We start from the raw sequence: 25,344 nt of genomic DNA, 5'->3' as shown, positions 1-25,344 counted from the left end.
CATAAAGATGTGCCAGCCTAAATTGAAATAGAGGTAATGGAAAGACTAGCGTAATTGAGAAATAAATAAATAATTTCAGCAGGACTGAAACCCTCAGAGTCGGAGACTACAACAATGAGGCTCAATGCCAATGTCGATCATTTCATGTCAACTGGCCATATGTCTGAAGGACTCGAGGAAGGCTGCCCTCTTCTGCACCTCATCTTTTGCATGCACATTGCTCACTCTTAAACCACTTTGAACCCTTCGATCCAATCTTAATGTGTAAACTAGAGGCAAAAAACGCTGATCTCACTTCATAAAGGAGGATATGGGAAGGATTATTGCAATACATTCTTGCAGAGGAAATACTGAGTAAAATTACCCTTGCAAGACATCCCAGCCCGCACGTTTACTAATGTCATATTTGTATGATGCTTCATATCAGTCATCTTAAATTTCCAAATGTATTACACTATGCGTTTTTTTTATTTGAAATATGAGCCCCCTCACCTCCTCAATATGCCCTGTAGCATCTGTGCATGGGATCTTGTTTGATCACTCACCGATGCAGACTTCTGTAACCTAACCAGAAGCTTCTGATGGTGTAGGTGTACCACGATTGTGCACATATTGAACAATATGAAACTCTTATTGAAAACCAAATGCTGCCAGATGATCAGCGGTTCCACCTACCACTGGACTGTCTACGGATGTGTTATTGAACACACTACTGGGTCTCAGGGGATAGTCGTAAGCCGCTACCCATCAAGACTGATGGTGGATGTGGGCAACATTGTGTCAATATTTGTCAGATAGGAGGTGAAGGTCGAAAGCATGCAAACCAGGCGCATCTCGTATCAGGGAAAAGAGGCGGGGTCAGTGTAGGAGGTGGAAAGTGAGACGAGGGTGATAAAAAAAACTTACCTGCTGCCCTCCACCATCGTGTCATGCCCGTCTGCTTCTCTCCCCCCCCCCGAAGGCACAGGCACACAGCCTGCCCTGCGGCCAATCCTGAAGCTGCTCTCACACATGAGAGCAGTTTCAGGACTGGCCTGAGCGCACTCGATGTGTGCTCCAGGACAGACTGGAAGTCTCTGTCTGCTCTCTCCAACCCTTCGTTATTAAACAAGGGCAAACCCAAAAAGGCCCTGGGACCTGGGTACTAAGCAATATATAAACACAGTGGTCCCAGAGAGAAGGAACAACTAAACAGAATAAAAGGGAATCACAAAACCATATTAAACAGTCACAGTGTTTATTAATCACAGTGTGACTCGTTGCAAAATATCAGAGCATTCAATATACAATAAATACACGTGCCCAGAAGGGGGGAAAAGGAGAAGGGAAGGGATGGAGTGAGTGATGGAAATGTGATAGGACTTAGTGGTAGACAGAATAGTCAAGGAAGCATATGTACAATAAAAAATATTCACAAGGGCTAATATATAATGCCCAACAGATGTATCAAATACACAGAGAAAAGATCAAACAACACCATGCACCTATTATCAAAAATAAATCAAGTATAAGGGCTAGGGCTGGCTGTAAATAGTGATGTCGACGTTTCGACCCCAAGGTGGGAGGAAATATCTGTATGCTCTCAAAGCGGGGTCTTCCTCAGGACAGAATGGAGGGGGCAGGAAGAAAGGAGCACGAACCTAAGGGTAAGATAAAAAAGTGTATAAGCTGGTAGTACAGCGTTACTCAACCCTTCAGCATTGCTGGGTTGGAGAGAATTTCACTGCGCATGATGGTTTGGCCGGCCAAACCGTCATGTGCTGTGAAAGGATTGCACATACCACGCCCCTTAGTGCCACTGTGGCCCCGCCCCAAGACTCGGCATGAGGGAAATGAAACAATAATAAAACAGGTTTTAAACCCATCTTATTATCTTTTTACTTTTCATGATTTGGAGGATGCTGGCGGGGGGGGGCAACGCTTCTCCGACATAGCGGAGGAGCCGCCCCTGCTGCAAACGTTCCGTTGAACTATGGAGGCTCTTCTGATTCTACTTTGGTTCTGTGCACCACTGAATGCTTTTCTGATTCCTTCTGCGGCTGTGACCAAAACTTTTCTGGGGGACTTGAGAGCAACGTTGCAAAGTGCATCATTTTGGTGTGAGCCACTGCCTGACTTTATGAAGGCTTACACAGTTGAAAAAAAGGATATGTAATTCCTTTAGCCTTATGTTTGCTTCTTAGAAAACAATGCTTAACGTGATGGATAATGGGAGTGCTGGCCTTATTTCGAATGTGTGAATACGCATTTTGGGCATTCATTAAAATAACCATAAAGCCATGCTAAAACGTAAAGTCATCGAGATTAGTATAATAATATAAGGGAGTCCAAAATGAGAAGGACCTGTACTTGAACATCAATTATTAAAGGAAACAAAATAAATAACTTTCCAGAAAACAGGAATCTGCATTCATGTGCATGGTTTAATGTCGGCAAAAACAAAATGTCGGCTATAGGTAACATGACCACAAAAATTCAAATTCAAAATTACTTTATTCGGTTTTTGACAAAACAAAACCATAAAAGTTCACAGTACAATAAAAATAGCATTCCGTGCTACAGTTAAAAAACGTATAGATAAAATACATTATACAGGGAACCCTTAGTTCATTACATACAGTGTTCTACTCTTGCACGAGTAAAAGAAACAAAGCAATGGGTGAATTAAATCTAAAAAATTCTTACAGATCCAAACATTTCCTATACTTCATAATACATTTTAAAAAGCCCGCCACGTGGGGAATGATTTCTGGATTCAGCATTAGTAAATGATATAGTGCAGGCCGGGCTTGTACACGGTTCATCCTTTTTAAAATTGGTTTTAAATAGATATTTCTGGGGAATTCATAGTATTTACAAAAAAACATAAAGTGAAGCATATTCTGTGGAGACTGAAGGTCGCAACCACAGGATGCTAACACCATTCCCTTGTGGCAACCACTAGGGACTGTCAATAAAAGATGAAACAGGTTAAACCTGAACCTGATTAAAAGAAAACGATCATATGCTGGTATAGGCCAGAGAAGATATTGCTCCTCCTCAGGTGACGTTTTAAGCATAAGGTGGAGGCGCACACTGGGCTTCAGTAACTCCGCACCCTCTCTATCCATCTTTTTGCGGGTGATAAAATACTCTTTTATCAGTATAGGATCTTTAACTGTTATACTTTCTGGATTTAAGAAAAGGTCTAATCTGCCCTCTTTACAAAAAGTATCTTTGAGATAACTCAGCCAAGGGATTTTAGACATGTTGTCTAGGCTAAGAGATTCTGTTAGTAAGCTATGTGTTAGGCCTAAGTGTTTGTTAAGCCAACACTGCATCCAAAACAAAAGAGGACGCAAGGATAGAGTATCACCTAAAAAAGGCATGCCAGTTTCTTCATGTATGGAGAGGTTAGGGGTTCCCTGGGGGACACATAGTAATTTTGTTTTTAATTTCCGCTGTTTGTAAGCACCCATGATTGCTATAGCCCCAGAGTTCACTCCCATAGGAAGCTATAGCAATGCTCTTAGACCTGTACACTTTCAGCATGGCTGCCACTGGTCTATTACCCATTCTGGCTGCAAAGTCGAAGAGCGCGGCACTAGCCCTAGCTACTTCACCTCTTTTCCTGTTCATACAGGCAACCCAATTCAGTTTTTGATCTAAAAGTACCCCAAGATAGGAGAATGAGGTGCATGTTGGTACCCTGATACCGTTGACCTTAAATAAGTGTTGTTTTCTAGCTGCCTTCCCTACCTGCAATACATAGGATTTAGTGTTATTTACGTGCAGGTCTCGTATTAACATAAATTCATAGAAGGCGTCCAGTAATGTTTGAAGCCCTTTGAGGGTACGAGCTAACAAGACGGCGTCATCGGCATATAGTAAGATGGGTAGGCCCCGTCGACCCACATATGGATAATCGGCCCCCGTCTTAACCAGGTGATCTTCTAGGTCGTTGATATAGAGATTAAAAAGAAAGGGGGCAAGAATGCACCCTTGCCTTACCCCCAGGCTAGTGCTAAAACTTTGTGTGACCTTAAGGTCCCTGGTGTATCTGACATTAGCCTTGGTGTCCCTGTGTAGGTCCCTTAGGAAGTTCACAAGATGGTGCTCTACCCCCATGGCCTCCATGGACCGCCACAGCCTTCCCCTGTTAACACAGTCAAAGGCTGAGGAGAGGTCCATGAAGGCCATGTAGACTGTACCTGGACGTGCGATGGTATATTTTCCCAGGAGTAGGTAGAGGTTAAGGCACTGGGTCATGGTGGAATGCCCTCTTCGGAACCCGTATTGGATGTCAGAGATGATCTTTTTCTCTTCAGCCCATACGGACAGTCTCTTCAGGATAATGCCCCCCTAGGACCTTTACGATGGAATCTATCAGGGAGATAGGCCTATAATTCAGCGTGCTGTTTCTGTCTCCCTTTTTGAATACAGGGACTATTGTTGAGAGGCCCCATGAGGCTGGGCAGGCTTTTTCTGCGGCAGCGTTTCCCACAACTGTGAGAATAGGGGCCCAACATGTGGGGTTAGATTTATAAAGATCGGGAGGGATGCCATCTGGGCCGGGCGCCTTTTTGTTAGAAAGATTATTTATTCCCTCCAGTAGTTCGCTTACTGAGAAGGCCAATACCTCCTGCCCTTGCTTCGCGTATGGAGTAACTGATTGCTCCTTATTATCCTGAAAGATTGCAACAAAATGGTTCACCCATTCGCCCTCAGTAATGTTTGTCCCCACTACACTAGCCCCTGCCGGTTCTAGAGGTGATTGATTAATTGTGTTCCAGAACCTGGAGCTATTGGAGAGGGTCATAGGGTTTAAAAGTTCCTCCCATAATGCATTTTTCAGCTCAGACTTTCTTTTCGTTAACACCTTTTTATAGGTTATTCGCAGTGAGCTAATCAGGGCTTTATCTCGAGGAGTTATTTTGAGGGCTTTTTTCAGGTCTCTTGCAGCTTTGGAGCAATTTGCACAAAACCACTTGGGGTTGTCAGGGGTGGGTTCCCCCCGTGCCTCCAACATTTTTCCTATGTTTTGGGCGATATTATCAAAGGCTGTTAGGACACCTTCACTCTCAGGGGTGGGGTTAAGGCAGATATTAAAGTCCTTTACACAGGACTTTTTCAATTTCTCAAGAAAATCGGTCAGTACCACCTTATTCCATTTTAAGCGCCTCCCTCCATTGGTAAGTTGTAGCGCAGTGTCTCTCAACGTATTGCTATTATTTTGTTTTTTTCATGAGGTTTCCACCTAGTAGGGCGCAAACGGGGTTGTGATCACTATAAACGCTACTGGTTATTTGAAAAACTGATAAAAATGTCAATAGATTTCTATCGACCAGGATAAAATCAATAAAAGTTCCATGACTCCCTCCTTTAAAAGTAGGTTCTTTTTGGGTGACCATGGGTGGAGCAATATTCATGGAGAACAGGAGATCTTCCTCCTCTAGTAGGTAATTCAGGTCGTTACCCTCTGGGGAATGTTCAAAATGAAGTCCTGGTGACAGGTGGCATCCCATATCTGATAGTGTGTAACATGGGGGTCACCACATAAATGAACATTAAAATCCCCGGCTAACAACACATTCCTTCTAAAGGGACCCCGGCATTGGATAATAAAATTATGTAAATCATTAATCCTACAGCCCTCCCCTTGACAAGTAGCATTGTAAAAGTTAATCACGCACATACTGTTCGCATCTTTCCCCAGCTGGATGGCCTGGAAATTTTTGTTGCCTGAGATAAGAACCTTTACGCTACATCTTAATGCTAGGGAAAAATAGATGGCTAAGCCCCCACAAGCACGCCCACTTCTAGAGCGTGTTGCCGGGACAAAAAATGATTTAAAGCCCTCCATAGCGAGATTACAATGAATTGCCCAGGTCTCCTGGAGACAGATAATAGAGTAGTTTTTTACAAACTGGGTCCATACAGGGTCTGAGATCTTACTTACTAACCCCGCTACAATCCAGGATATTATATTATAAGCTAGATTACCCTCTGGATTTTCCCCTATGTTTTCCACAGATCGAACGGTCTGTGCAGTGCTAGTGATGGGTTCCTCCCGTTCCCTGTCTATGTTTGATACACGGACTGAACCCACTTCTTCCGTTGCGGAGCCGGCGCGTAACGCCCCACTACCGCAGGGTATTGCGGGACAGTCGGAATTAGGGTCGGGACCATCAGTTATTGGGGAGTGTATGGTGGTTACACTCAGTCAGTCACAATCATTTAGGCCTGATAGGATATTATATCTGTTTGTTACCTCCAGGTGTGATAGGGTTTCCATGCCACCGCATTTTTCACCCCTAAATGACCTGACCGGAATTGTGTTCCACCCTTCTGGCCCATTACTACTCGTGATGGGATACCTACCAATCCTGATGTTGTTAGCACGTACTTCCCCTGGTCTGTAGAAAAACCCCAGGGGAAGGATATCTATACCATGTCCTCTCGGAACAGTCCCAGTCTCTGCCTCCCTCATAATCCTTTCAACTGGTAGGGTGCTGTTAAAATTAACTACTATGCAGTCACCATCGCTGCATTTCCTAGTGCGGCCCAACCATGAGACTCGACGTACCATTATAATATTGTACCCTATGTTTTGGCCGCTATGAGTGTTATTTGCTAGCGAGTGAGTGACTTTGTTTTTAAGCTGTGCAAAGTCCTCCCTCCCCCCTGTGGCAAAGGTGGAACATTCCCTAGAACTATTACTAGTGGGGCGCTCTGGGCAGGTAGGTCGAGGATGGATCTATTTCCTGAACCTTGAGTTGTTTGAAAGGGCTGTGTAGGTCCTAGGGTTTGTGTATGCGAGTGTGGGACCTCTACTAGAGCTGGTCTAGGCCCCTCACACGCGTTGCTAGTATCATCGCGGGTGTTAGCGCTACCCTTACTTCCTGCTAGATTACTATACCTCGTGTCCACATTTTTGGGTAATATTGTTGTTGGAGGTTGGCTGGTGGGTGGACTGGCTAGTTTGTTAATACCATTCCTTGAGCTTGATTGGTGTACTTCTCCTGTCGCCCTCTTGTTGCCCACCAGTTCTTGTAGCAAATGATAGTTATCTGTGGTAGTTTGCTGTAGCTTGTCTAGGCCTACACTAACCACTCTTAGTCTCTCTAATAGTGGGAGAGTAAAAGTCCTTAGCAGGTGTTCTACCTGTGTGATCAAGCTAACCCCTCCCTGGGCAATCGAAAAAGAGCTTTTTGGCGCGGGATTATCCCTGATGTTAACTAGAGCTGGGGAGGTGATCTGTGGGGTAGGGACTTGTTTTTTACCACTGGTTCCCAGGGAATTAACATTCTTGGCCGCGATCTTAGGGATTTTGGCCCTCCTGCATCTCTGTACCCCCCCACACCGTTTTCTTTTCCCCAGTTGTTTGCTTCGGGCTGACGTTATTTCCACAATGGGGTTTGCTTTGATTTTATCTGGGGTGGTGTTACCCCGTGTTTTATTGACTTTACCAGTTAAAATATCTTGGGTACTATTCCCCAAAGTGGTAATGCTATGCTCTTCTGAGACGGTACTTGATTCTGGTAATCCCAGGTCAATGAGGCGTTGACTAATTCACCTCTCGGGGGTTACACTGTTCAAAATACTGCCCAGCGATGATCTTTTAGCATTTAGGAATTCAGTTGATAATCTTTCCTCCGTGAAGACAAGTTCTCTCTCCAGGACGGCTACTGCCCTAGTGAAGTATCCGTCTAGTGTACCAGCAAAGCTTACCCCACTAGGTTTGGTGGAAGTGATCCCCCATTATCATTTGTCAAAGCCATGATCTAGTTTAGGCAGCAATGATGAGTGCTAGTTGTAATGGGTAAAAGCAGCAAACAACCGTGTCATACAGACAATCCGAGATTAAACAATTAATTACAGGAGTATGTCAAAGTCACCTGGTCAATCGATTTTACAGGATCCGGGTTGTTAAGGGGGTGGCCCAGCCCAGCCTCCTCGGCCTCAGAGGGCCACAGAGGGCCCGCCCTTTGCCCGGGCATCGCCCGGCTCGTCCCGCGATGCGCGTCCCCGGTACTGATTTAAAGCACCTGGTCGTCTCTGGGCTGGACGTTGCCGAAGGTGTGCAGGGTGCCGCTCTGCCTTGTGGGAAATGTAGTCAGCTGGCAAATGACTACTCGATGCCCCCTGATGCGAGCGTTTCCTGCGAAACGCGAGTAGTAGCGTTGTAGCACTTGACAAAGGGTTTGTAGTTTAGCCCCAGTCCTTAGGTCCCGCTGCTGCTGCTCTCGAACTTCACCACGCACAAGAAAAGAAAGGTCTCCCACAATGTCTTTCTCTGGTGCTGATTTAAAGCACCTGGTCGTCTCTGGGCTGGGCTTTGCCGAAGGTGTGCAGGGTGCCTCTCTGCCTTGTGGGAAATGTACTCAGCTGGCAAATGACTACTCGATGCCCCGTGATGAGGGCATTTCCCAAGCGGGAAACGCGAGTAGTAGCGTTGTAGCGCTTGAAAAAGGATTTGTAGTTCAGCCCCAGTCCTTAGGTCCCGCTGCTGCTGCTCTCGAACTTCACCACGCACAAGAAAAAAAAGGTCTCCCACAATGTCTTTCTTTGGTGCTGATTTAAAGCACCTGGTCGTCTCTGGGCTGGGCGTTGCCGAAGGTATGCAGGGTGCCGCTCTGCCTTGTGGGAAATGTAGTCAGCTGGCAAATGACTACTCAATGCCCCCTGATGCGAACGTTTCCCGCGAAGCGGGAAACGCGAGTAGTAGCGTTGTAGCGCTTGACAAAGGGTTTGTAGTTCAGCCCCAAGTCCTTAGGTCCCGCTGCTCTCGAACTTCACCACGCACAAGAAAAGAAAGGTAAAATGACCACAACACACTATTTCATGACACCACTAGTTAGCTAACAACGTCTCCACATGCATCTTCCTCGTGTTATACATTCCCATAAGTGTTTAGACAGCTGTAAACACTTTAGGGGATGCAAACACTATCTGAGAATTCCAGAAACTACTTCCGACCACAAAAGCACCACATGCACAAAAGTAGACACCAAAACGTCAACAAGCATTAACAGTGAACAGACCAAAATGCCAGCATGGAGTGATTTATTCTAAAGGGACCCATAGAATGTTTGGGAGTAAACAAGTGCCAAGATTTTGGGATCCTGATATTAAATATGCACTGATGTTGTGATTGGGCAGTCAAGATCATGACTGGACCAGCTTTTTAATCTACCACTAATTGGAGGCAAGTGAGCTTGAATGTGGTTTAAGTAAGCATTACATCAATCCAATTACGCATCATTACTACCAACATATGGCTCTATAGCATTTATGAGTACCAAGGGCACATTGAGCAAAGGGAGTTTTATTGTTTTATGTGTTATTTGTACAATGATGATATTTTCTGATTTGTAAATTTATTTTAATGTTATTTCTGCATGTTTTATTCCCACTTGCCTTGCATTTCGATTTTATCTTACATTGTTGCGCATAGTAAATAAACTAAATACAAAAATTCAAATGGTTTGTGGGAATGCATTGGTATCCTACGGATAGTTTTCTCTTCCAGAAGCTGCAGGGAGTTTTCACTCACATTACGCTCATGGCAGTTCATGAACCCCAGCATATTTAAAGTAGTACTAAGAACATGTGCTCAGCGTCCAGTGTGTCCCACAAGTGTACTCCGGAGCAAATCCAGAGGGTGCAACACACGAGGGTTTCTTCCAACTGTATTGTGCACATTAGAGGATGCCAAATCATGCAGGCCGCCAAGAACATGACAAGTCAGCCACGCTGTCGTTTGGGAATTGATTTCATCGTGTAACTGGGAGGATGGGTATAAGAAAAAGATGTTCACCTATCGAGATTTAATTTCAAATATCCCTTATGTGTAATTATTGGTAGAAATTGACTATGTGATCCTATTGAGAGGGCTACGCCGTTTTAGGAGTGGAATGTAATAATGAGAACGTATTTTTAAGATGGTGATGAAGTATTTTTTAAATAACATATTTTGAGTCTCTGCCTCTCTTTCCTACATGGGTAAATCCCCAGGAAAATTGCCACATCTATACTATGGCAAAAAAGCTCTGTAGTGCCTCCTCCAACCTTGATGTGTCGGGGAGCCCTCAGAAATAACATTATTGATGCATCCCTACTCACTCTCATTATTCCCTTTGGAGTAGATTTGTTGGGAACGTGCAAAACAAGCAAGGCTCTTCCACAAAGTAAGCCGCCTCCGTAGTAAATTGGGATCCGTGGAATATTCTCAAGGTAAAGAGAGATGCGCCCCATGTGGGTTCATGGAGGCATATTTTATGTAGGATACCACTGTGAGAAAGGATGGTATGGATTTCACTCTTTAAAGCCCCTCTCACTCTGCCAAACTTGCACGCTTGGGAAAATTCAAACCTGTGCCAGAAAACAGTAGAGGAATATTTGCAGAAACTATTGAGTATTTCCCTAACGTGCTAGGAAACAGGTTTCTCTGACCACTGCTGAGACTATTTACACGTATGTGTGAGCCATTTCCATTTACAGAACTTGTAGGGAAAGCGGCATAACAGGAGCAGTGTTTATTCATAGTGAGTAACAAGGTCATGTAATATTTACACATTCCTAGAAACCCTTAATGAGGGAGGCGAGTGCCTGTTAATCACTTTGTGTTCCTCTTACAGAACAACCTCAACAAATGTTGTGGGAGCAGACATGGCTTGTGCTTTATCGATTATGTAAGTTTAATGCTGCAACAGAAATGGTCAAATATAAGCAGCAACTATCAGACATATTACCACCGAGATGCAGAAAGTGCATGGAATCACACGGTGCTGGAGTCCAGCGTAATCCAGGCAGTATAACGAGGGGTGATATAGACAGCATGACTTTGGCAGTTCCTGCTCCTTGGTATTTTCTTTCGGGATCTCAAAGCTAGTACTGCATAATAGGGTCTGTAAAGGAAGGCAGGTAAACAGCAAGCTTGGCATACAGAAAGGCAAAATGGTGGACAGACAATTAGAAGGCAGACAAACACTAACAAGTAAAGACAAATAGGGAAGAATACCAGTTGGCAGATTACCTGTCTGTCTGCCTGTCCACTCGTGAGTGCCTGTCAACGAGGCACACAGAAAAATACAGTAATATCCAAAGACAGATATAATTTGTAGTCCTACAAATACACAGAGGCAAAGATATAGAAAACGATACTCAGAGATGCAGACAAAAGACTGATAGATGTAAAGACAGGCAGGTGGGGAGCCAGGGAGAGATGTGTGGAACACACGGACAGCCGAAGAGCTGAACACAAAGATAGACAGCCAGATGAAACAAGGAGATCGAGAAGCAGGTGTACAGACAGGCAGGTAAGTCCTTATGTACACGGAGTTCGATAAAAACATTTACATATGTACCGTGTGGCGTGCGGGATGCTGCCTTCAAATGGTTTATAATTGTACAACTGTGTGAAACAATCGTCCCGTTTTAACCTGTCACTTCATTTGCACCGGCCATTCAGGGATGATCGTGATCTTACTCGCAGATCCTGCGAGGCGAATCACCGTTCAATGATTAGACTCGCGCTAACACAGCAGTAAAATGCTCAGAGCAGATGCCACCAGAGCCCACATCGGAATTATCTTTATAAATAGCAAATTGAATTGCCCCTTCAGCGTGCAGACTGCCGAGGAGCCGCTCACGCTGTGCAAGGTCACCAAATCAGTACAATGTGCCACCTTCATCCTAAATGATTGAATGAAATGCCCCAGACCCATGGCCGCGCTGCGCATTAAAGAGGATTATTAAAGCCCTGCGGCTCCTCCTACCTGTGCCTCGGTACACCGCCTGTAATCTCTGCAGCAGGGCGTCCAGGGCCATGTCTCCGGGCCTCGGCCAGATCACATCCTCCTGTGAAGCGGCGCTGTGGGGCGAGCATGCCCCTTCCACTGCCGCCTGCTCTGCGGCAGTGCTCCGCAGCCCTGCATGCCAATGACTCCCCTGGCTGTGGCGCGAGGTGCCGCCGCGCGCGCGGGCGGGCAGGAGCCTCCTCCTCCTCTGCTGCGCTCGCGCCGGAGTCACCGCTGCGGGGTCGCAGGGCGCTGCTGGCCTGCTCCCCAGCTGGGGCGCGCGGAGCGCCGCGTGACAGGATTCATCAGATGGCGGGAGAGAGATGCTGTCTTAACGCATCTCTGCCGCTCATGCATGAAGTAACAACAAAAAATACACGAGAGAACGATGCGGGAAGGTGCAGCTCGCCCTGCAAACCCCGTGTAACTTGGGCGCTTCAGTACCCACCAATAGAGAACACGGTAGAGGTAACTGTGCATTATGCCAGAAGAGTGCATTGAAGGGTCTGTTGCCTTGATGTTCTGGGGCCACTTCGCTACATGTGATAATAGACCAGCCTGCTTATTAGCATCACTGACCATAAATAAGTATTTAACTGCTGCATTGTTTCACACATTCTCTGCCGATCTCCTTCCGTCCCATTCCCTTATGTAAACACACTCTGGACATTCGTGCACTTTTTGCAGAACCGCAAAATGGCACCACAGCTGGGCCACTCCACTTCTGCCTCCCTTTACAGTCACCGCACTGCCTAAACTCCTTCTTGCAGCTGCAGGGTTGAAAGTACCTGGCGCAGTAGCCAAGTGATGCCTTGATGTGCCTCATTTCAGCATTTCGGACTGACTTGGTATGTTCCCCCTCCCCCCCCCCCCACACGAGATTCTTATCACTAGTCTCCCACTAGGTGTTCTGCTTTTGTGCAAGTTGCTCCTCAACAGAGTACTCAACTATGTTGGAGATGAGGTTCACTGAGATAAACGTATCTTAACATTGGTCACTACAGGCCCAGATTCAGGCCATGACACGACTTAAGGGTTGGTGGCAATTGATTGCAACTGTGGGTTACAGGTATTTTTACCTGCGCCCCAGGTTGAGTAGGCTACCTGGTGAAAACGAAGCGCCTCACATCCCCCAGAGTGTGGGATGTGTTTGTGTAGCATGTTGAGGTATGCACAAGTTGTTGAGGTTATCCATGGTGGTACCTTATGTCTTTCTAGGCCAACGTTTTCTGGGTTACCACTGTGACAACTGTAGACTTTTAGCAGCTGTTTCTCCTTTGTCCCTGTTCTGTTCTTGCCTCACTCTCCCAGCCTAAGACAGTACAGCCAGGTTGTTGTCAGGTTCAGATTAGCAAAACCTTCAATGGAAGAGGGAACTCTCTGCACTCAGACACTGGATCAAGCTAGTCTGAATGGGGCAGACATGTGGCATGAGAGAACCAGAACCCCAACAAAGCCTATGGCGAAAGGCAGGTACTTGTTTGCAGTTGATTGGTAAAAGTACTTGATAGGGTCACAGTAGCAGGATGAAATGGCTGCATATAAGCTAGATACAAGCTAAGTGGGAGGCGAAATCTACAAGTGTGTTAACAAACGCTTCGGAATTACTGCAAACCAGTTTATGATATATGAGGCACTTGTGAAAGAGGTCTATCTGATGTTAAGGAAAAACTAAAAGAAGCTCCCAGCTTCTAACTTATTTCAGCTCAAAGCCTCCACCTAACCACTCACTCGAATGACCCAACAACAACCATGGAACACCTCCATTTCCAGATCCAGACCAACCCCAACACCATCCTCCGCAGCACCCTTGTCTAAAGACCTCCTGGCACTCATCCGCCCATTACTGGCGCCCTTGTAGACCTCATCGTACCCTATGAATACATCCTACTCCGAGACCTCAACTTCCACCTGGACAACCCCAGTGATCAGAACACCACATCCCTTCTGGAGAACCTTGCCAATATTGGACTCAAGCAGCTAGTCACTGTTCCAACCTACACAGCAGGACACACGCTTAACCATATCTTCTCCTCCAGCGGGAACATCACCTTCAGCCACACCATCAAGATCCTCTGGAACGACCACCACTGTAAGCACTTTGCCTTTGCTACTCCCACCATTCGCCACCACCCTCGTCATAGCTGGAACAAGGCCACAGAAGAACATCTCACCGTCTTCCTCAGCACTAACACACCGCCGACTTCAACCGATGCCAACATCTCAGCACGAAACCTTCACCAATTGATCTCCAACCACGCCGACATTCTGGCACCCCTCAAGAAGGCACCAGGCAAGCAACACTCCAAGAAAGACAGCTGGTTTACTTTCGCCCTCCATGAAACCAGACTCACTCGAGAAGAGATGGAGGAACAACAAAACCCCGGAAAGCCACGCAATCTTCAAAACCGGCATCAACGCACACCACCTCCTCCTCAAAACCACAAAGAAAACGGCCCTCCAAGACAGAATCAATGCCAACGCACACAACAGCAAAGAACTCTTCGCCATCATCAAGAAGTTTTTCTGGGCCAACAGCGTGGCTACAGATGGCCCACCCTCCCAAGACCTCTGCAACAAATATGGCGCCTTCTTCCACCACAAGATCAGGCAAATCCATGACAGCTTTGACACCCAAGTCCCTCACCCCCACACGCAACCTCCCGCACCCCAACAGACCCTGATCAGCTGGATTCCACTTACCACAGACGACACACTCAATACCATGAAGACCATGCACCCCAGACGCCCATCAGACCCAGGCCTGTATCACATCTTCCATAGAGCAGCCACCTCCATAGCCCCAGAGCTTCGCAGCACCATCAGCTGCTCCATCAAAGCTGGCACCTTCCCAGATGACTGGAAACATGCCAAGATCAACCCCCTGCTGAAGAAGCCATCCACCAAACTGACTGACCTCAAGAACTTCAGACCCATCTCCCTCCTCCCCTTCCGTCAAGATCATTGAGAAGGCATCAACACACAACTCTCTGAGTTCATTGAAGAGGACATCTCTCAATCTGGCTTCAGAAGTAACCACATCACAAAGACCGCACCGCGGAGTGCATCAGAGCTCCTTCCTGAGCCCCACCCTTGTCACGTCTACGTGGCCCCTCTGGTGGACATTATCAGAAACAACAGACTTAACATCATTACCTACGCTGACGACACCCAGCTGATCCTCTCCCTCAACTAAAAACCCATAGCCACCAAAATCAACTTTCAAAGTGGGATGAAGGCTGTTGCCACTTGGATGAAAGATATCTGTCTAAAGCTCAACTCGGACAAGACCGAAGTACTCATCCTGGGACCCAGCCTCTCAGCCTGGGATGACTCCTTGTGGCCTATCGCATTGGGAAATCCCTCCGACCCCCACAAACCACGCATGTAGCCTTGGCATCATACTGGACTCCTTGCTCACAGTGAACTGCTAAATCAATGCTGTGTCCTCATCCTGTTTCCACATGCTCTGCCTGCTTCGAAAGACTTTAGATGGATTCCCACAGAATCCAGAAAGACAGTCACCCACACACTCATCACCAGTAGACTCCACTACGGCAGCACACTCTAAGCCAGCGTTACTCAGAAACTGCCCAGGAAACTTCAGAACATACACACCGCCTCAGCCAGACTGATCCTCGACATCCCCTGCAGCAGCCACATAACACAACAACTCTAACAACTCCACTGGCTCCCAGTCAACAAGACATGCCTGTCTCCTAACACACCCCTACAAAGCTCTCCACGAAGCAGGACCAGCACATCTGAACCACCATATCTCATTCCACGTACCACCTAGGCAACTTTGCTCCGCCCAATTTGCCCTGGCCACGTCCCACGTATTCACAAGATCAAAACCTGAGGAAGATCCTTCTCCTACCTCACCACCAAGACCTGGGACACCATGCCCCTGCACCTCATGCAATACCAGTCACTGACCCAATTCAGGAAGGATCTCCAGACCTGGCTCTTCGGCTGAACTTCCAAGCCCAGATGGATTAGAAGCCCCCCCCCCTCCTTCACCACCTTGAGACCCTCATGGGTAAGTAGCCGCGCCCTACAAACTCCTGACTGACTGATTGATAGTAACACATGGGGAGGGTAGAAAGGTAGTGTCCCCACTGAGAGAACTATGGAACACAAAACTTGGTAGAGATCTGTCGGACACTGACTGGGTGACATCGTTAGAATACACCAAGGAAGTGACTAGAAATTCCAGGTTTAAATTTGCTCTATTCATCTGCAGGAAACATATCTGTCACCTCAACAGATAGGTACCCACCCATATAACATAGCTGGGGATTCCTGCCCTAGATGCAGAGCTTGCTATGGAAACTTCTATCATACGGTTTGGGAGTGTCCCATGGTAATGAATATTGGACTAGCAATAGTACGATACTGTTCCTAATATTGGATGTTACCAATAGATGGCTGACATTCAGACCACCATAGTGCTTATTATTGCATTTATTTGGATCAGAAAAGTACAGTTCCACAAACATATTTGCTGACCTAGCATGTGTCCAGGTCAAGGGGAGGACATCAGTTCTTGGAAGGAGTCAACTTCACCACCAAATCCCTATTTCTGAAAGACTTACATAGATTGGTGTTTGCGTAAAATGACACGTTCACTAGATTGCAGCAACAAAAAAGGGGTAGACAGGAATGCAATTCCTGGAATGCTAGTTTGTTGGTCTTGGCCAATAACCCAGACTAGATGCCAGCATGAATAGTCAATCGTGTTCTCCAAGGAAGTACACGAGGGAGATCATGGTTGCAATAATGTCATATTCTTCCCCCTCTCAGCTCAATAAAACGCTACTAACAGCAGAGGGTACACTATAAATAAATGATCAACAAACCCTCGCAATCACACTATGGTTATTAATTAACTGTGAGTGAGCCAGTATGCCTGTAAAGAATCACCAAGGAATCAAAGCGGATTGCTAGGATTCCGATAAGGTTGGGCGACGTGCAAAGGTTCTAAGGATGGAACATCATCAGAAAGCCCAAGCTTTGCCACACAGAGTTGCAATTTGGATTGGAGACCGAAACTAGAGAATCTTGTTTGGTTGTACTCCAGAGGATTGGGGAAAGTTAGTTCTCAAACACTGAGCCCACCCCAGGTGATGGAATGACTTGACAATGTGATATATATCTGCAAACCCTTTCCAATAGTATGAGCAGTTTTCCTATGTTCCACTCTTCCTTTCTCTGAGCCCTCGACTCACTTTCACCCGACTCATCCTCATTCTTTCTAAAACTCACATCCACTTTTCACCTATTTTTTTACTACTCTTCTCCAACCACTTGCACAGACTCCAATTTCACACACACATTGTCAAGGGGGACCTCTCCATCTCTAATGTATATAAAACACACTACCCCTTGCCAAATCTATTGTTACTTCATACCCATCTGATAATTACTGAATTCACATGTTCCTATTCGCCATCTGCTTCATCCTCCAGGAAATGCCTCCATTTTAAAATGGAAGTGTCCCTTCCTTCATTCCTGCTCTGGATGGATAATGTCCTCACTTCAATCCCCGCAACCACACAGTGTAATCACTTTAAAAACATCATCATGCAAGGTTTAAAACACATAATTGATCAAATTATGAGAGCTTTACTATGTAATGGTGTAAAAACACGACCATCTGAAACCTAGAGGAAAGTAAACGTCCAAAAATGCACAATGTCCAATGCCCTTGACAACGCTGTATTCATACTATCAAATCTCAGCACCTCACTTTAGCAGCCAACAATGTCTCACACAAACCATTCTCTCCTCTGCAGTCATTCATAAACGACCCACCTCTACCAACTAACAGTTGTGTTACTCCTCCTCGAAAGTAACTCCAATAAGAAATACCATAACCACACTTCAGACTGTTGCAACAACCCCCTTGCATGCCAACTACATCCTGACCTTGCTTATGTCTACTCTCCCATTTTACATATCCTGTCAAACTCATTCTAATTATCAAACTGTCCAGATCATCCTGTGCACTATCTAATCCTATTAGTTCTAAAACTATTACCCTCCTGTATTTCTATTACTCCAGCTCAGACAATGTCATACTTTTGGTCCATCCTAAGACATACTGCACATCAGCAGCACTTCCTAAACTTAGTTTGGGGCCAACTATGGGCTTTGCTGGAAGTGCGGGAAAGATCAAGGTGACATAGACCATATGTTCTATTCATGTATGGTGGTTAGATTCTTCTAGAGCAGAGTACAGGCTCTCATTCAGAATATTTTCAAGATGTCCTTTGATATGGACTTTCCAAAAGTTGCTTTGGGCGTTTGCAAATTCGCTCCCCTCCACCTTACTTTCAGTTGACTTACTACTCTGTAATCCATTACTATTCCTGGTGGTTATGGTTCTACTTTTGAAATAGAAATCCACGTCTTTGGTTCTCTTTAAGAAATGGTGGGCTTTGCTATGTTCTACTAGGAGTTCGGATACCACAATGAACTCCAAGTTCCACTTAGGTCATGGACTAGAACAACTTTGGGATAGTACTGATGTGTTCTTGCAGAAAAGCAAACCTTCCTGAAGCTACTTTCAAACCAACTGGGGTGTCGCTGGATGTATCTCATGCATTCCCCTCTTCTGACTTACCTGTAAAGCTATGTCTGATCATGGATGACTATCATACACCTAAATCAAAGGGAACCAGGTGGATGCGATCCACCTCGAGGTTTATCCAGGTCACAGAGACGTGGCGAGCTATATGTGCTATCTTGCATGAAAAATCTCCCCATCCCCTCTTTTCCCTTCACCACCCTCTTCAGGCAGTGTTTATGTTGGTTCAGGTTACTTTCCCTTCTTTAAGGTGGGACTGTCTGTCATACAGACACTCCATTGGGAGCCCTTTAACAATATGCACCTACTCATATTTCGTATAGCAAAGTGTAGCTTTATAATCTAGATACCCCTACTTTATTTCGGGTGCAAGAAGCCCGATTGATTTACACTTACGTTTAGTACACCTTTAGGGTGCATAACCCAATGTATGACTGTATTGTTGCTGATAGGGGTTATGTTTTTCTTTCTTTTCATTATTCTTTGCTCCTTTTTTGGAAAATGAAAGTCAATAAAAATGTATTAAAAAATGATATTCAAAGCATGAAATTATGCTAGCAGAAATGTACTCAGCTCATCCTACTCCACAACAGTGGCTGCCATATTGAAGATAGACGCCAACCAGGATACCAATGCTGACCCTCCTGGATGTCAAAGAACAAGATTATTTCACCAACAAGGTAACACACAACAGACCACCTGATGAGATCAAATGAGGTCGGCAACAACGCTGAGATGGGGAACCGAAATCGAGGAAACAAGAAAGACGAGTGAACACACGTTAGTGAACAAACTAACAAACTAATTAAACCACAAGATGCTGCCTACACATTAGAGGTTACATTTGCTGTGCCACTACTAAAGGAACCCTCCTTTCCATTAGGACAGCAAAACGCCACTGCCATGTCTTCCAGAGATTCCATTCTTGACCTTGGTAATAACAGGTAACTGATATTTTTTTAGGAATCGTACTACAATGTCTCAAATTTTCTCTGTTCATACTTTGCACTACGTTCTCTGCTTGTAGCTGTGAAGAAATCCTGTCAATCTGGCTCCCATACCATATTCATTTAGTAACAGTATTTTCACGTGTTTAAATTTACCACCACTAACCATCACAATCATCTTTTCACAAGCCTCTTAATTTTGGACTTGTCTTTCGACCCTACTTTTCTCCCTTCTCTAAGGTCACTAGCCATTATTCTCCAGGCACTCAATTAATTCACCTATTACCTTTCCAATCACCCATTCTCAGGCACTAGGAACTCAAAGGTCTCAGCACCCACCTCGCAACCAGTAGGAGCCCCTTAAGACTCTGTGATAGGCCTCCTTTTTCTCACTTTCCATTGGTGACATTATTTCCTCATTTGGTTTCTTCTACCATTATATCCTTTCCTACTTTTACACTTTACAACCACCTCCAGCCACTCATCACAAACGGCTTAGCTACAATCGAACACTGTATGTTACTATGGTCACTCATGCTGAACTCCTCTAAGATAGAGGTCCAACACTATGGGAAGCCGTTCATGTCAAAATTACAGATCCCCATATAGGACACCTTCTGAAATCCATAGCCTGTTGCAAAATGAATATGACACACACCAGAATGAATGTAATATGTGTCAACATTAATATGATCCCTGGCAGAGTGAATCTGACTTGAATCGAAAATAAATATGAAACTGGGCAAATTGAATATGCTACTTAGTGATTGATATGAATAAAACACAGTCCAAACTGAATGAGAGCAGTAGTGAAATATATATCAATAATACTAAAATAAATATAGCCCTCACCGTAAATAACATAGCTATCACTGAAACGTATACAATATGCATCTGACAGAATGGGACATTTCATGAAATAACTGACATATGCCAAGATGTATACGGCATGCATTGAAATGAATATGACAGATTGAAATTAATGTAAGTTACTGAAATGAATATATTGTGTCCTGAATCGAATATAAAGCACATTTAAAATAATATACCATAAACTGAAATAAGCATTACACATGTTGCAATAAGTATGAATTGTGGTGAAATGAATGTTACCCAGATTGTAATGAATATGAGATATACAGAAATAAATAGAAGATGATTTAAAATGCATATGGCTTGTGTTAAAATGATTATAAGCCCTATTGAATTGAAGTTGACATGCCTTAAAAAGAGTATGAACAAAGCTGAAATTCTCATGGCATTTCTCACAATGAATATGGCATGCATTGAAATGAATATAACTTATAGTCAAGTGAATATGATGAGTGCTAAAATGGAAAAGTTGCATCTTAAAATTAATATGACAAGCGTTAATATGCATATGTTATCCATTGAAGTAAATATACCCTTGATTGAAAATAATATAACACATGTTGAAATGAATACGAAATGTGTTTGAAATGAATATGAGCTCCATTGAAATTAATTTGACAATCTTTAAAATGAATACAAGTAGCATTAAAATAAACATGATATGTATCAAAATAAATACGGGTTACATTGAAAGTAATATGATACACATTAACATGATTATGTTACATGTTGAAATGAATATGTTTCATGTTAGAATTAATATAAGATGTGTTAATATGAATGAGACATCCATTGAAACAAGTATGACACTTGCTAAGATGACTATGGCATGCAGTGAAATTATTTTGAGCCCCATTGAAATATATTCAACATGTCTTAAAATGAGTATGAACAATGCTGAAATTAAATTGAAAATTGTCAAAATGAATATATTAAGGTTTGAAATTAATCTGCTACACATCAAAATATATATTGCATGTACTAAAATGAATATGACCTATGTTGAAATGGATATGACTCTTGTTAAAATTATTATGGCGAGTGTTAAGGTGAATATGACATCCATTCAAATAAATATGACATGCATTGAAAGGAATAGGACACATGTTAAGATTAATATGAACCACTTTGAAATTAATATGACACCTGGTGAAATTATTATGGCCCACATCAAAATTAACATGACATTTCTTAAAATTAATATGACACGTTTTGAAATAAATATGAAACTACGTGAGATAAATGTAGCATGCTTTGAAATGAATAAACCACATTTCAAAATGAACACAAGCCATGTTTAAAGAATATGACCCCTGTTTAAATGAATATGGCTTGCATTGAACTTATGTTGATCAGCTTTAAAATTAGTATTACATGTTGAAATTAATATTACATATTTTGAAATGATATGATAAGGACAAAAACGAAGTAACTAAAATTAATATGCCACACAGGAACCAGCCTTTACCATGCATCCATTACATGCATCCATTTGCCACACAGCTAAGTATTTCTACACTTGTCACACAGTACTTTATCAGGCAGGTGAGTATTTTTGCAAATAAGATAATTTTTTTATGTGAGCATAGAGATAAAGGGCGATAAGGATGATTTTAGGGTTTAGAGGTGGTTAGAGGTAAAGGGAGGTGAGGATAATGTGTGGTTGTAGGAAGTGGGTAGAGGTAAAGGGAGGCAAGAAATGAAAAAAGGGGGTTCTCCATTAAAAAATAAACACACACATATATTTATATATATATATATATGCTTAGATATATACATATATGTCCCACGCGCCTACGTGCAGACTAAAATGATTTCCCAGGTATTTTTGCACGGCAGTGCGAAAGGGAGTACAAGAGGTGTTACGTCTCCTCTTGCCAACTTGGACTCTCTTGGCATTGTGTTCAAAGATATGGTGATAGCATAGGCAGCACATCATGAGGACTTTAAACATGGAAGGTAAACGTTGCACAATTTATATGTGACATTTATTTTTTGAACATTACAGTGCACTCAGACTTTTAAACTGTGATTTGGGATGCCATCCAGCAAGATCTACATCACGTCACAGTCTAAGCACTGGGCAATGATTTTAATCAGACTTTGGCATCAAGACGCTATATAGCATTATTGTACATCTATCACAGTTTGCAACAACACACCGGTTAAATTTTGGAAATTGTAGGATTGCCCCGGGTCACGTGATCATTGAGATTTAAATTGTGCGAGTTTATTTAATGAGACTTTCCTCACCTGTGAGCAAGGCCATGACCAATGGCTGAAACGCGTAAGGATTGATGCTCTGCCACCCTTGAGACACAATAAAGCCAGTGATTTATCAAGTTGGGCTTCACATCTCTTTTTCTTTGGTGTGCCAAATCACGGGATGCTCCATGCCCGTTTCTGTGAAGCCGCCCTGTAAGGCATTGGGGCTCCTTTGTGTGTGTGTATATATATAGATATACTCATATACATCTATGTGTGCACACAATTATGTATATTTCATTATCATTTCAGGATTAGAGTGCCGCATAAACTATGCATAAAAGGAAGCAGGGAACTCTGGGTAGTTCCCAAGTTTACGTGGAGAGCAGTTCCTTTCTATGGAGCACTCTACAACACCACCGACCACTGAATCTGCTCACTTCAAATCTTCATTTTTCTAGGAAAGTTGTTAAGCTTAGGATTTGTAGACTTCCATCCACACCAAGCTACAGAGTTACAAAGGGCCTCATTACAATGCCGGTTGGACGAGTGTCCGGCCTGCATCATGTCGGAAATGGGCCTGCCCGAGAAGGAGTCACGGTCCTGCTTCCCTAATTTGGATATGACCACCTTCACGTCAGTCAGAAAGTGCATTTTTCTTATTGTGGCTCATCATGCGGGCTGCAGCACATGCCGCAATAAGAGAATTACACTTTTTAAACTTCCATGCACCATCTGGCAGTCACCATGTGGTGCCTGCCACATAATGCATTTATTTTTGAGGGGGGCACCAGGCCTCATTGTGAAGGGTGCGGAGGGACGGGGTCCTGCTAGGGGCCCCCAAAGTCCATTTCTGACAGCATTTCTATAGCAGTTGGACCACCATAGGAAGACTGCAGAAAATGTGCATCACCACCATTTTGGGGATTATGATACGCCATCAGTCCCAATGGGCTCCTTGATCCTGTTGGAGGCAGATCGGATTCCCACTGCAGGCATCAGTTAGACTGTCTGTATCCTAATATGGGGGTCAGACTGTTGCATCAGATGTCGAGCAGAACGTTACCTACAAGCTGCTGGATAGCCTTCCGCATGAAATCGTAATGGGGCACTAAGTGTTTTCCCATTTTTAAAGTAAAGTCTTTAAACATATGATTAGCTAATGCCATCCTTGCTGAGCTAAATAAATTTCAGAAATGGCACCCGTTTGAGCAACGAGAAACTCTAAGATCTTAAAAGTTCTGCAAAGAATCAGAAATGGAAGGGCACTGAGGCAGTAAAGAGATGGCAAGGGACATGCTAAGTGGCAAAGAAGCATTCGCCCTCCCTGGTGGGAAGATGAGCAGCATGGGCAATGCACATGACCTAAAGTGCTTGCTTGTAAGCACTACCATCAGACACAAGAGAAACACCAGAGTCTGGAAGGGGGACCGCAGAGTTATAGAAATTATGAAAGCGCTGTGATCAGTTAAGCCAGCAGAAACTTGAGCTCTCTGCAGCCCATCCATGGCATAGAGAGGGAAATAAAGAGTGTGGCTGTGGTGGGGAAGCTTGGCTTCCTGGAAGTGTGAAGCAACCTGGGCTGCTTGCAGAGTTGAACAGTGATTTCTGCTCACCACCTACCATTCAAGTGTGGCGAGCATTAAATTAAATGGGGCTATAAATGCATTTAACCATTTACAAACCATGAGCCTTCAGAACTCATTATTTAGCACTTTAATATGGAGACATTTTTGGTTTGAAAATATCAATAGTTAAAAATGTTAAACCGTATATTCCTGTAAGAAGATATAAAAGCAAAACATTATTTGTGGCCATGAGCGGGAGCCAGTTTACCTTGTGGTGAAAGGGAACTCACACTTTCAGTGTGAACTCCCAATCGTCCATAATACAAGTTAGAGGTGCCCGGGCTGAGTTGACCACTTGCAACTGGATAGTTCAACCACCAGGACTGACAAGTCCCATGCGGACTCATCTAAAACGTATTTGCTATTTGGTGACCAGTCCTGCATCACAGCCACTCTCACAATGAGGGCAGGAACCGGTCTCCCAGAATGTTTGTGCTAGAACTGGAGAGAAATGCACGTGACTGGTTGAGTGCAAGAATGTTGAATCCCATTGTTACAAGGAGGGGAGGGACCAGTCGCTCCAGCGAAATATAGAATAATGGCCACCCATCAACTCAAACTGGCTGTACAGATAAGCCTTAAGCTCTTTCTAAACAGAGGAAGAGAGAGGACTGTTTACTACGGTAAGGCACTTCGAAACATGGTTCCACGCAAACCTTAACCCCTTCAGTGCTGCGCGAATTTCGCTGCAGTGCTGAAGGGTCATAAATCACATTGACTCATGACGGAAATGTTCCGTCATCAGCACCGGAGCACCGACGCTGATGACGGAACCGTTCCGTCATGAGCATGGAAGGGGTTAATCTGAACAGCTGTGCAAGCTCTGCGAGGAGTAACACTTTTGGGTGACAAACTCAGGCATTGCGATAATGCGGGGACATTACTAAAAATGTGTTATTCTAATGTTAAATGTGTGCCACTTGGCAGGGCTGATCAATAGCATCGAAACTGATTACAAATTTGGCCAAACTTGAAAAATGGAAGAGGAATGGAGGCTTGATGGGGATGTCCATACACACTTATTGCTGGACAAAAGCGCTAAATGTAATAGTACCCAAAGTGCCGCCTCGGCCACATTTCATCTTTGATTAATGCCACTGTGCTTTGTAGGTGCTATCCTGGGGAACGAAAAAGATGTGGGGGAAAAAAGGATGAATGCTGGACTGGTAATGTATTAAATGATATATTGCTTGATGTGTTAAGGTGTTGTCATTTACTGCAGGCACGTTTACTGTTTTGCAAGCAAATTAAATAAATTACCATTACAGATTAGTTTAAATATGACACATTTTGAAATTGACATGAATAATAGTGACACA

The 25,344-nt window shown here is 44.1% G+C and overlaps 1 protein-coding gene across 7 annotated transcripts in view; it reads right to left on the bottom strand.

The window, feature by feature from the left end:
* The window catches only part of MCF2L (MCF.2 cell line derived transforming sequence like), a 1,263,355-nt gene that overhangs the window by 874,410 nt on the left and 363,601 nt on the right, over positions 1-25,344 (bottom strand). The window lies entirely within an intron of this gene.

The sequence above is a fragment of the Lissotriton helveticus genome, chromosome 8 (genome assembly GCF_964261635.1).
Source record: "Lissotriton helveticus chromosome 8, aLisHel1.1, whole genome shotgun sequence".
NCBI classification, from domain to species: Eukaryota; Metazoa; Chordata; class Amphibia; order Caudata; family Salamandridae; genus Lissotriton; species Lissotriton helveticus.
Note: the sequence above shows the minus strand (reverse complement) of the source record. Positions and strands in the feature narration are given on the sequence as shown.